Here is a 6468-nt window from a genome sequence, read left to right as displayed (position 1 = left end):
TACATAGTTAAAATGACCTGTACTTAAAGGTACATTTTGAGGAAAAGGAATAAATTTTAATTTTGTTAGGATAAGAAGACAAAATATATTAACGTTACACTCGATGTTTCAAGTCACCCCAAGAAATAAAGGACAGCTTCATGAACCAGTTAAAGTCTAGCAAAATGAATTTGAAATTTTAGGCAGGTTTGGGGTATTTTAAAATATAATCTCTAGTTCTTTATTTCAAGTATGTTATCAATATCTTACAAAAGAAGAGGGATCGATTTATTTAGCACCAATAAGACAAAAAGAAGAAAACATATATATATATATATGTTTTCTTCTTTTTGTCTTTTTGTCATATATATACACACATATGTTTATATAGAGAGAGTGTGTGTATGTATGTGTGTATATATGTATGCTTGTATATATATGTGTGTGTGTGTGTGTGTGTGTGTGTATGGGGGGTGTATATGGGTGTGTGCATAAGATTTGACTATTTGCTTCATGAATTTTATCATTTTCTGAAGAGTTTTCACAGTGCGAGTATTACATCCTTATTCCTCAGGCTGTATATCATGGGATTAAACACTGGAGTCATAATAGTATAGAAAAGGGAGAAGACTTTGTCTGATTTGACTGAATGACTGGATTTGGGTCTCAAATACACAATACTACCAGATCCACAGAATAAGCCTACAACCATGAGGTGGGAAGAACAAGTAGAGAATGCTCTGGATTTCCCTGAGTTTGATGGCAGCTTCAAGATTGTTGTAATGATTTTGACATGGGACATGAGTATCAACAGAAAGGGAATCATGACAAAAAACAGAGCAACAACATGGACAGAGAGCTCTTTCTGATATGTGTCCCCACAGGCCACCTCCAGTAATGGTGGAGCTTCACAGAAAATATGATTTAGTTTGTTGGAACCACAGAAGATCAGAGAGAAAATTTGGTATGTAACTCCTATCAGGACAGGCATCCCAGTGATCCAGGAGGCAATCACCAGCTGGACACACACCTTGGGATTCATGATGAGAGTATAATAGAGAGGCTTACAGATGGCCACAAAACGGTCATAAGCCATCACAGCCAGGAGCAAGCACTCTGCTGCCCCCAGAATATAAAGGAAACAAGTTTGTAGAGCACAGGACAAAAATGAAATATTTCCCTTCTGAGTCCAAAGGTCTCTGAGCATTTTTGGGAGAGTGACTGATGTGTAACAGATTTCCAAGAAGGAAAAGTTCCCAAGGAAAAAATACATGGGAGTTTGGAGAGCAGAATTAGTTTTAGTTATGACAATGAGGAGGCCATTTCCGATAAGTATACTCATATAGATGACCAGAAAAATTCCAAATAGAAGTCTTTGGAGGTTAGGAAGGTCAGAAAATCCCAGGAGAACGAATTCCAACACAAATGTAACATTGTTTCTTTCCATTTTGTGAATTTCTTCTGCCTGTGGAAATATTGAATACAGAACCAGCAAATAACTTTCTTTCCTAGGCTTCAGTTTCCATCTCAGAAAAATAAAAAGGGAGGAGGCTGGTGTTGATTAGATTATCTAGTATTGGTCCAATATTTACTGCTTGTCTTGTAATGTACTAATATCTTGTGACTATCTTTCTTGGATATTTTGATGAAAATATGTATCCATGAAAAGTCATCCAGTAAAACTTTTAAAATCACCCTTAATCTCATAAACACCATCTATAACACCATTCCACAGCTAATATTTTCACTTTCGAAGATGGTACTCTCATAAAAGCAGAAGCCATAGCTTTTATATAAGATATGAAATAGAAAAAAATAGAATGCAATACTAATTTCTTGAACTAGTACTGGCCTTACGTATCTTGACTTTTTAACCTTTTTAATCTTTGCTGATGGTTTTCTTCCTGCCTGGAAAATTTTCCCTAATCATCTTTGATGATCAGAATCTCCTCATTCTCTCAAGCCCTGTCTAAACTTTATTCTTTCCTCTGTGTGACATTTTCAGATGACTTTATCCAACAGACATTTCTCCCATCCTTGAATTACTAGATCATGAAAATTATAGCAGGAATTTGTTAACTAGCACATCTATCTATCTATCTATCTATCTATCTATCTATCTGTCTGTCTGTCTGTCTGTCTGTCTGTCTGTCTGTCTGTATGTCTCTCTGTCTCTCTGTCTCTCTGTCTATCTATCTCCCTATCTGTCTCTCTGTCTGTTTGTGTATCTATCTACCTATGCATCCATCCGTCTATCTATCTATCTATCTATCTATCTATCTATCTATCTATCTATCTATCTATCCAAAAGTAAATGTACACATCCATATATACACACATACAAACATACACGTAGACACATATGCACATAAATATAAGTAGACATGTACTCACAAATACATGTACAACTACATATACATGCGTATACTATACACATACGTGTGTATTAGTATGTATGTGCATGTGTATATGTATACATACATATGAACATGTGCACATACACATACACAGACATATGTGCCTTATGCTCCCTCAGGGATCTTTTTATATATACCATGTCTGTTCCAAGATTCTAAGTATTTTGATAAGAAGGGTCTTGTCTTGTATATCTCCATATACCTTGAAAATAACAAGTGATTCATAAATACATATTTGAAGGAGTAGATCACCATTAAGATATGATTTCAGTGACACTTCCCGCTCCCAAATATTTCTTCCACTGACTGATGTTTAAAATACCATATTTATAGATTCAGTCATCTGCAGTAAGAAATGAATAGCATTAACTCATTAACCCTTTATCCTTATTTCACATTTTAGTGTGAACTCTTGGTCTGCTCATTCCTGGTGCAATATCTATAATGCAGATTTAAACATTAAGTTAAACAGAGAAACACTTTAACATATGTTAATTAACATGTGTATACAAGCATATATATAATATATATATATGTCCGTGTATATGCACACACATTCATTTGCATATATGTGTGATATACACACACAGACACATGCACACATTATTATATTGGATAAATTTGAGTTTTAGCTTGAGCTGAAACGTAGCCCTGGGAGATCTGTTCCATATGTATGTTCCTCCTTCGTTGCCGAAGAAGGCCATGCCATCAGAGAAATGATGACATGATTTGCAATTGACTTTGTTTTGAGTGAGGGAGGGTTGTGCAGGTCACCAGCCTCACTTCTCCTCCAGAGCCATCTGAATCCAGTAAACAGGTATACATCGGGATGACTGGAGATGACCCAGGATGAGACAATTGGGTTAAGTGACTTGCCCAAGGTCAGACAGTTAGTGAGTGTCAAGTATCTGAAGTGAAATTTGAGCTCAGGTCCTCCTGACTCCTGCACTGGTGCTCTATCCACTGCACCGCCTAGCTGTCCAGTTAAGTAGTTAAAAACTATTTTAAGAGTTCTTTAGCTATTCTTATTTTTTTATTGAATCAGAGTATATACAGGAAATTGTGGGAAATAATCTTGTCTGCGGCAGTGCACCAATTTAAGTTCGTACACTTATTGAAGTCCCAAATATTTTCATTCTGTATTTTCCATATACAGATTTCTCATCTATTGGTTAATGGATAAAAGTAAGATTCTGATGCATAGTTGTGTCCACTAAGTTATAATTTGCTAAATATTCATTGTTGCTTTTCCGTTGTTTCAGTCATGTCTGACTTTTCCCTACTCTTTTTGGGGTTTTCTTGGCAACGATAGTGGAGTAGTTTGCCATTTCCTTCTCCAGCTCATTTTCTAGATGAGGAAATAGAGACAAACAGGGTTAAGTTATTTCCTCAAGGTCACATAGATAGTAAGTAGGTGAGGCCACTTTTAAACTCAAGAAGGTGAGCTTTCCTAACTCCAGCCCTGGCACTCTATCCAGTGTACCACATAGTTGCCCAATTATTAATTTAGTGTCAAATCGTTGCAAGTATAGATTATGCTATTTGTTCCCTATTCCCATTCCCTAGGCTAGTTTGCTTTGATTGGTGAACCCTTTCGCCTTAAGAAAAATATTGGCGCAACATCTGTTAGTGCTTATCTTGTGATGAATGCTCTGTCTTTGCAAACTTGTATAGATATATAGATTGAATTACCACAGTTACACGAATACATGCAACAATTATAATTTAGATAAAAATCACATTAATCCAAATGCTGGGAAAAAAACTTTTCCATTCTAGTTCTGACCTTAAGAAAATTACCTCATGGGGCAGGCTAAAGAAAAACATAATAAAACAAACAATAAAACAAGTAAACATATAAATAAAGCTCAATACTTAACATAAATATTTTGACCTCTCTAATATGGCCTCCCTTAAATTTATCATCAAACTACTAATGATTCTTCCTTCAATTTGCACCTGGACTTCAGATTCTTCTTCCTAAACACATCTCTTCCTCTCCTCCAGAGGAATAACAAGAGTTCTTTGTGTTGGTCTACTCTTCTGTTGATGTTGTTTTCATTACTTTGATGTCATTTATTGCCCTTTGTGCTGACCCCTTGCATCCCCCCCATAAACAGACATTGAGGCTTCTCTCACAACAACATAGAGCTAAACAAAGCAAATCAGGAAGTTTACCATGTCAGAAAATGCATAACTCATTCATCACATAGACTATCATTTCCATGAGAAGAGGAGGCATATATATTCCACTACCAGACAGTGTATTAAAGAGTGGTCTAAGCTCTTTCAAAATAGGTGTACTCAAGTAATTGGTTATCTTTCTAACAGGAGGGTTTAAGTTTAAAATCACCAACAGGAGTGTATTGCTTTCCTTCTCCATAAGGTATTTGGTGCTCCTCCATTAAACTTTTTACTTGCCGGGATTTTGAGATTTTGCTTCACAACTATAAGTAATTGACTGTATATAAGTAGCATGTGTGTAATTTCTATAAGAGATCACTCCAGCGTTAATGGTGGAGACATAAGGAAGTTCATTCCATATCTATAATTACAGAAATCATAAAATTAACTATTATTTTCAGTGTTTTATGATTTGCCACAGGCTTTACATATATTACTTCATTCAATGAAGAAAACACACTGTGAAGTATGGCAATTATGACCTTTTTACCAGGGAGGTAATACAGTGTCAGAGCATTTAAATGACTTGGCAAGGTTCCTAGATCTAGCCAGTATCAGAAAGAGCATTGCATCCCAGGCTTTCCTGCATTTCACAGCAACAATCTTAGCCTAGTGAGAAGCAACTTCAATAACTGCCTAAGGAATAAAAGAGAACACAGACAAAAGAGAACATTTTAGTTACGTGAAATGAAAAATCCCTTGTGCAAAAATTTTGATACAATGATTTTAGGTAAAAACATAATTTTTATATATTTCTGAAAAAATATTGATATTCAAAACATATCTGAAATTGTTATACAACGATAATGCTAAGATATATTATTCACAATAGATGAGAAATCTAATAGTATGATCAGATTACATATACAGAATAAAAATCGTGAATTATCATTCACTATTAAACTATTACTAATAAGAGGAATAAAACTGGACTTATCTGTTTTGTTTTCACTAATTACAAAGTAGCTATTGTGATAAAAATTAGAAGTATTCAAGTTGTGAGCTTCTTTGAGAATATAAACACACTACTATTATGTTACTGGATTGGTTAACATCTAAATAATGTGAGAAACTATTTGGAATTATGCAGGAAATGTCAATGAATTATTTATATTTTTGGCTCAGCAAACTCACTAATTTGACTTTAAAGAAGTCAATGACAGAATGGTCATACATAAAGAAAATATTAATAGTACTTTTTGTGAAAGAGGAACAAATAACTAGTTTAAAAATGTAGACTTTAATCCATCAATGTTTTATCTTAGGGATGAAATAAAATGTTGTATAATGAGGAAAATGAATGTGAGGAAATAAATAAATGGGAAAAACGTTTTAAATGTCTTCAGAGCAAAGAAATACAGCAAACATAAAAGCACTCACAAAGTCTACAATAATGTGCATGAAAGGAAAATGAAGACACAGCTGAGTTCAGATAAATTTTAATAACAAATTTACTCCTGGAAAAGATGCTGATACATATTTCCCTCCTCTTAGCATTGTAAGTCAGGAGAACTATGGTTGTGAAGAGTTGAAGAAGCTATCAATTGTACATGTATAACCTATATAAGATTACTAGACGCTGAGCCTCAAAAAAAGAATGACAAATATTATCTTTACATCCAATTTGGGGAAAAATAAATATTTTGAAATAAAAATAAAACAAAAATTAAAAAGAAGATATTAAATATGGTTTCTTTAATGTTTTGTTTTCCTTGACCATTTTCTTTGTTACGAGAGATATGGGAGTGGTAATATACTGTTACTAAAAATAATGTAACAAAAATCGGCATTAATAAATAAGAAAAAACCTAGGAAATTATAAAAAAAATAAAAAAAAGCAGCTACAACAAAAGTACTGTGCATTTATTTAGCCGGGGGTGCAAGATAC

General features: G+C 34.2%; 1 pseudogene; it reads right to left on the bottom strand.

Moving 5' to 3' along the window:
* Positions 1-502: 502 nt before the first annotated feature.
* On the bottom strand, positions 503-1426 carry LOC140516556 (olfactory receptor 10AG1-like; annotated as a pseudogene).
* Positions 1427-6468: the final 5042 nt, after the last annotated feature.

This window comes from Notamacropus eugenii, chromosome Y (assembly GCF_028372415.1).
Source record: "Notamacropus eugenii isolate mMacEug1 chromosome Y, mMacEug1.pri_v2, whole genome shotgun sequence".
Lineage (NCBI taxonomy): Eukaryota > Metazoa > Chordata > Mammalia > Diprotodontia > Macropodidae > Notamacropus > Notamacropus eugenii.
Note: the sequence above shows the minus strand (reverse complement) of the source record. Positions and strands in the feature narration are given on the sequence as shown.